Source organism: Lupinus angustifolius, chromosome LG17 (genome assembly GCF_001865875.1).
Source record: "Lupinus angustifolius cultivar Tanjil chromosome LG17, LupAngTanjil_v1.0, whole genome shotgun sequence".
NCBI lineage: Eukaryota > Viridiplantae > Streptophyta > Magnoliopsida > Fabales > Fabaceae > Lupinus > Lupinus angustifolius.
The window spans coordinates 4,712,661-4,720,720 of NC_032025.1; positions in this window are offsets into that span (position 1 = coordinate 4,712,661).

Below are 8,060 nucleotides of genomic sequence, written 5' to 3' on the forward strand. Positions count from 1 at the left end.
GTGAGATATTGTAATTACAACTCATAATTCTTAGTGGAAAAATCTCTTGTGCGGCAAGAGTACTGGATGTAACCTTCGGTGGACAGGAAGGTGAACCAGTATAAAAACTCATTGTGTACTCTCTTCTCCTTATCTCTTTCATTTTATTTCCTATTATTTTTCTGCATATTATTCCGCTGCACTTTAACTTTGATTTTGCAGAAAAATCGGCCATTAATTTAAGACAACTAATTCACCCCCCTCTTAGTTGTACTCTGAGACTTACATAATGATGTAAGATCTTACTAAATTTTCAAATAGAATGATTTAAAAGTCAAATGTTTCATTCTTATGAACAACAATTATTATGAGAGATTGTCACGCTTTCCAAAATTTGATAATAATATGATAGGATTAGTAGTAACACAAAAAAAGTACTATCTCTAACTGACTAGTTGAGCTCCTAATTTATTTTCAAATTTATTGAATTTTGAAAGGAAGACCAAGTAATCAACTAGCTAAATATAGTATAGTAAAAACTGGCAAATCCAAAGTCAGTTTTCATTAGTGGCGAAACAAAAAATAATCATTACTTCTTCTACAACCAATGTATAAACTCCAAAATTAACAATAACTAATTGCTAATGTGAAAAGTATTAAAAAAATCAAACCTGGCTTAGTTTAGACTAGCTAAGGGTGAGTCTATTACCACTCTAAACTATTTATTCACAGTTTATACTAAATAAACACTTTGTATTGGCAATAAAAAGATCCCTAAACTAAATACCAAACTCACACTCAGACTTAACATGACATATATGAACACTTCCTCCAAATTAACACATGTTTTCATGGGAAACATCTAGGAATGAGAAGACAGAGAGAAAAATTCTGAAAAAAGAAAATAATATATTAAAGAATCTGAGCCCGCAATTGAATTAATATGACTGCTATATTGGACATAATATTAGTATTATATAATCCTTACATCGTTAATGTCACGCGCGCGCACACACATATATTATATTATACTCTGCCCATTCTTATTTAATTATCTCCTTTGAAAATAAATCATTTTTATCTATGTTGTTTTGAAGTTTAACTATTAATTTTTTTTTCTAGTTTATTCTTATTTATTATTGTCTTAATTTAGGTAACCAACAAACACAAAGCAATATTGTAAAGAGATAAATGACATGCTAAAAAATTCAATAAACTTAATACAAATTAACACAAATTATTTTTATTAAAGGAAGTGTTTTTACAATAAGAATTATAGTTTTAAAAAAAAACTTATTATTTTTTCTCTATCATGTGTTTATTAGAATATAAATGTATTGATAATGTAGATAACTAATATACTTAATTTTTCTTAGAATATAAATTTACGCCTTCATTAATTACCATCAGTATTATTCTCAATGTTGTGAGGATGAGATAGTTTGACCTTTGATCGGAATTGAAAATAGTTTATGTTTTATAGTTTTAACCAAATGAGAGGTTGTACCATTTTGAAACAGAGAATTCTCGTTCCGGTTGTTTAAACCCAATTAAACAAAAATAACCCAAAAAATGAATCGAACAGTTTACTTAAAATTAAAAATATCAATCTAATGTCTTGTTTGATTTTAGTCTATGAAAAGATGGAGAGATATTATTCAATATAATTATATAAAATTTTGTATTTATATATAAAATCATTTGGTCCAACCGAATATTTTAACTGTTTAAACCAAACATTAAACTTATTTTGATTTGATATCCAACTAAGTTTTCATAACATTGATTATTTTACTTCTTATCTATTTCTCTAATGCTACAAATATAATTGAAAAACTAATTGGTCATATTTCTTTAAAGATTAATAATTTATTTTTTTACTAAATTTTCTTATAAATCTTTTTATCCACAAAAGGATAGTATATATATATCATGAGTATAAAGATTTGTTGGAGAATTTAATTTGAGCCTGTGCACGCATTCCTGCATCTGAAACAAACTGACATTAGATGGGACCAAGGGATGGAGGCGCGTGGAGGCTGCGTGTGAATAAGGAGCAGAACTTGGAGCTCGTGTTTGTTTGGCAGTTTGTTCCCACACATGAGGAAACAGAGGTTGAGTTGTGTTGCCAACTTGCCATGATTTCCATCCGTTATGAATTATTTAAACAAAATCTAAGTATTTTAATGTTATTAAATATAAGCAAATGTATTAGATTATCTAATGCCGTGTAAAAATCAATCTTATATTAATGTGTAGTTCATAGATTTTCAAGTTACTTTTCATGTGCAAGTATATGGAAATTACTATATTTTTTATTACTTTGAGACAAATGAATAATTTTCTTAAAAGTTGTGTATAATTATCTTTTTTCATAAACAAGTTATTATAAAACTTTTTAAAAAACTTACTTAACTTAAAATAATAGAATTTATGGTATCTAAAAGATATATTTAGTCTAACATATGAACCACTAATTATAGTTTTTTTATTAATATCTAAGTTAAATTACTTTAATATAACAAATATGTATAATGTAATTTAATAATAATATTATTAGTAAGTCTATAGAAATCTTTAAATGTTTTAAGCATAATAGACTTTTAAATAAGCTTAACCAAAATTTAATAGATGAACCACAACCCATAGACTTATGAAGACCATCATTTATCCAACCACAACTGATCCCTTCCTTGATTTGACTAAGATTTCTTAATTCTCTCCACCAAGATGAATATCTCTTGAAGCAATCAAGAACATCATCCCCTCCATTACTCAAAAATTCATTCTCATATCTAGGTCTTAAGGCTTTCACCAAAGATAATTTCTCCCATTTAGTAATCTCCACCTCCATTTACCTAAAAGAGCTAAAAATTGAACTCAAACAAGTTTTTAATCCAATGACCCCCTTTCTCTTTTGGCCTATACACCTTCTTCCATCTTGCTTAGTGAATGTATTTTCCCTCTTCCCCCTTTCCCCATAGAAAACGTCTTTGAATTTTGTCAACCACATTAATAATAGAGATTCCGACTTTTAAAAAATAAAAGTAATAAATAGGTAAAGAGCATAATACCGATTTAAGAAGAGTTACCCGATCGCCGAAGGATAAAAGCTTATGTTTCTAAAGAGAAAGTTTCTTTTTGAATTTATCGATGATAAGAGACCAAGTAGAGAGTCTTTTAAGATTAGTACCAACAAGAATCTCTAGAAATTTGAATGGAATATAACCAACAACACAATTTAACATATCAAATGTCTTCATAACAAAGTCACGATTTGACTTAAGACCCATGAAGCTACATTTGTGGAAATTAGTTTTCAACTTGGATGCCAATTCGAAACATTTTAGAATACTTTTAAGCACTAAAATATTATGCTCAGAATTCACACCGATAAGAAGGATGTCGTATGCATATTGTAGGTGAGAGACAACAACATTATCTTTACCAACCTTATACCTAGTAAAAATGTTCTTCAAAAAATGTTGTTCTCATTATGTCGCAAAGACCTTCAGTAACAATCAGAAAAAGAAAAGGTACAATATGGTCCCCTTGCCTTAAGCCTCTCGCCATAGAAAAATATTTAGTTGGACTTCCATTAACTAAAATGGAAATTGAGTTTGAATGAAGTAAAATTTTAATTCACATCCTCTATTTATGACAGAAACCTAATCTATCCATCATATAAAGAAGGAATGAAATCCCAGTTCACCAAGTCGTAGGCTTTTTCAAAATCCATTTTGAGTATGAAGCAATCACTTGTTTTCTTCTTTCTAGCTTGATCAATAATCTCATTAGCAATCACCACCCATCCATGATGAATCTTCATTTGATAAAAGCAGACTGACAATCTGAAATGACCAAATGAATCACCTTTTGAAGTCTAGCAGTTAGAAGCTTTGAGATGATCTTATGAATGCAACCAATAAGAGAGATTGGTATGTATTCACTAAGACTTTGCTGACAATTATTTTTTGGGATTAGTACAATAAACGAAGCACTACATCTTCTAGGTAAATTCTCAAACCTATAGAAATCTTACACTATCTTGATTAGATCATCCTTAAGACATTCCCAGAATTTCGTAAGAAATGTAAAGTTGTATCCATCAGGTCTAGGGCTTTTATCACCATCACAACTCCAAATTGCTTCCTTAATCTCTTTTATCTCAAACTTAGCAATGAGGAACACATGTTCCCTTTCAGACAGTCGATTGAAATCAATACCATCTAGATAAGGTCTACACTCGGTGCACTCCTCAAATTTTGCCTCAAAATACGAGCTAGTGTAATTTTTAACTCTAGTGGGGTCTTCAATCCACTTCCCATCAATTGTCAATCCTTTGAATTCCTTGATCTCCTCTTCTTATTTATAGACAAATGAAAGAATTTTGAATTTGTCTAGATTTCTGCAATAAAGGTTGTCCTTTTGTCTTGAGAGGCGCCAAAGTTCAATAGTAGCCAAACATCTCGAATTAACATCATTTTCTGATATAATACCATTGCTACCTTTTGCATCAACATATTTTATAACTTTAAGCTCATCTTCAATTTTTCTATCCAGCACACCAAACTTATTCTTGTTTCAACTCTTTAAGACCACTTTTAGTTTCTCCTTGAACACAAAAGATCATCTTCCATTTCTTTCTAGTTTCTTCCATTCATCAACTACAAATTGACTGAAACGATGATCTGAAAGCCAACAATTATTAATGCAAAAAGGTGTCAGACCCTAATCTGAATAATCAATTTTGAGCAAAATAAGATAGTGGTCCGAAAAAGTCACAGGGAGACCCAATTAAACCAGATTGCCCCATGAAACCAACCAACTGTCATTCATTAGAAATTTGTCTATCCTACTCATTGCCTTTCCATTTGATAGTAACCAAGTGAATTTCTTCCCAGAGAGAGTCAAATCAAACAATTCCATATCATGGACAAACTGATTAAAATTTTCACATTCTCTTTTGTTATCTCGAATACCAGTTCCTTTAACTTTCTCTCATCCTGATGGAGTATTGAATTAAAATCACCTGCTAAACATCATAGATTACCAAAATCACCCAACTTTGCAGATTTAGCTTCCTCCCAAAACTTATGCTTTCCATCCATATCACATGGATAGTAAATGTTCATGATATAACCAATCTCATGATATGTTGCCTATTTACCTTTAACCAAAACAAAATTTGTTCCACAAATGATGATTTCTACTACAAATGAATCTTTATTCCAGATACTCAAAATACCTCTAGAGTTACATTCTGACGACTTGAAAGCCTAATCAAAGTTATTAGTCCCCAACAAAGATAAATACAACTTATTGTCAATATGTTGAGCTTTGGTTTCTTGAATGCATAAGAATTCAGGTTTAGGATAAAGATGCAACTATTGACTCCTTGGGTGTATGGAGTAATGAGACTTGGACCTAGATTCTTATGTGGAGAAGGAACTTGTTCGCTTGGGAGGAAGAGGATTATGCTGATTTTCTGAAAATCATTCATGACTTTAAGCCTAAACAACACATTCATGATACATGGATTTGGTTACATGACAAAGGTGGGAAGTATTCGGTCAAGAGTGCATACCAAAATTTTCAAAATGGGGAAGAAATACGTGATCTTCTTTTCTTTAAAAAGCTTTGGGCGTGTAAGGTTCCATCAAAGATGAAGTGCTTAATATTGAAAATTGTCTTGGATGGAATACCAACTAAACTCAACCTAGCTCATAGAAGGGGTTTAAGACTACAAGACCTTCTTCATTGTGCTCTTTGTGGTGAGTTGGAGGAATCTATTAGTCATTTGTTCTTCTCTTGCCCAATATCTTATTCTACTTGGCAAAACCTCTATTCTTGCTTTGGCCTTACATCCGTTATTCATAATGAAATATAGTGTCATTTCTCAATTCATGAAAACTTGTTATGGATGGACAACGAGAAAAAAATATTTATGAATGTCTCTTTGATTTACTATAATTTGGAATATTTGGTATATTTAGAACAAAGTGATTTTTGAGAACGTGAGGTTTCACCAAGATGAGATGATGAAGCTCATTTTAATTCATTCTTGGAGTCTTCTCAATGCACGCTTTCTTTTCTTCTTTTATTCTCTAGTTGAATGGATAAACAATCATATGAGTTGTCTTCTTTTTTTTGTTAATTGTAGAGATTTAGTGGATATTAATATCACTTGTTCTCCTAAGTTTTCTTTATCTCTCTATTAATAAAAAATCTTCCTCATAAAAAAAAGATTAACCAAATAAATTATAGGACTTTTTGTACCCTCTTGTAGGCTAGTAGGAGATTTTTGCATAGGAAAAGAAAGATAAGTTTGTGTGATGTGTAGGGAGACTGTAGAAGAAAAGAAAAGCAAGAAGACCGTCATGCAAGACGAGAAATAGGTAAGTAAGTTAAATTAATAAATACTATATTTACATAATTAACCATTTTTCTCTCTCACGAATTATCTCGTTGAAAATTAAAAAGCATAAGTAACAATGTGCCAATTTATATTGAAATACTTTTTTGTCTAATTCGCAACCCATATTAATATACAAGTGTAAAGATTAGTATCCGAATACATACTATGTTAGAATACTACACTACAGGAATTACATAGAAATATATCAAAATGTAAGTTGTCGAAATTAAAGGCTGCTGTTGCTACGTGTGGTCTTCTCCGACATGCGTGATGAGCTTTTTGCGTCAACGTGCATTTATTCACTTTGCCAAATAGATGCAGAAAGAATAGGAAAATGAAGGTGAAATAAACATTAGATTTTGCGTCTCTGTGCACGGTTAAAGTACGACTTATATAATGATGTATTTCATTATATATTTAGTTAAGTTTGTATAGAGTAAATTAGTAAAATATTGGGTCCGTATTAACTAATAAGTGTCCATAGTGTGTGACTGGAGTAATAAAAATTTGAGATTTTCCAAAGGAGGAATATCGCCATCCGGATAAAGTGTTGTCTAAAATAAGAAGAAGCCATTGTCTTGTGTCTCTTGAAAAGACTATCCAAGCTACTTTCAATTCTCCAACATAGTACTTACTACTAAGCAATCACGCATGTTTCCCATGTTGTGTGCACAACACATAAGGAATTTTATGGTTTGTCTTTATTTGATTATTGTAAAATTATGAACAAATCAGTCTTACATTAATTTGGTAATTATACAAAAGACAAATAGCTTATATGTTGAACAATAAGGTAGGTATAAATAAAAGACCCGTAAGAAAAACTAAGTGAATTTCACCATGAGAAAAAACGTATGAATTAAAGGAACTCGAACCCGTAACCTCCTGCATTCTATTCTTATGTTATTTCTCTTTACTATCAGATCATCTTATAACTCTCATATATCGAGCGTGTATAAATCTTTAGATTGTCAGTTCATAGAAATTACACTCTTTTGTCAGTTAATAAATAAAATAAATAAATTGTGGAATGGAAATTACTTGCTGCATTGCACCCGTTTTTTAAGCTCACATTTATTGTCTAACAGTACGTATAAAGGTACAAAAATTTCAATGAAGTAGTTGTAACTTAATATATAATATAAATTATAAATATTTCTATATTTAACCAATCTTTGTATTTTTCTCATTTTTCTGTTTTGTACCTATTATCTTTATACATTAGAGCATCAACATTCATGAAGGCCGTTGCATTACAGTGTCCTAAAGCACGGTTCATCATCAATTGTAATAGAATCATGCTTAGCTTGTAGCTGCACAATAGAACGCTCTACGTTCTTTAGCTCTCTTTTTTATTATAAATTATATTGGAAATAACAGTATGTAAAATATACAAATGTGAGATAAATTACAAGGAACAATCTTATTCATACAATTAAATTTCTTTTTGAATCACTTCTATAATGAAAAAAATAAACTACGCACACGTTTATGTTTGTAAATTCATGAGATATACATGAAAACTCATTGTTATTTTCTACCCAAAGCTATTGTAATGTGCAACGTATACTTTAGAGTTAAATGTGTATAAATCTATACTAAATTAAAATTCTGATTTATTAATTAAATATAATGATATCAATTATCTGAAATAATATATATT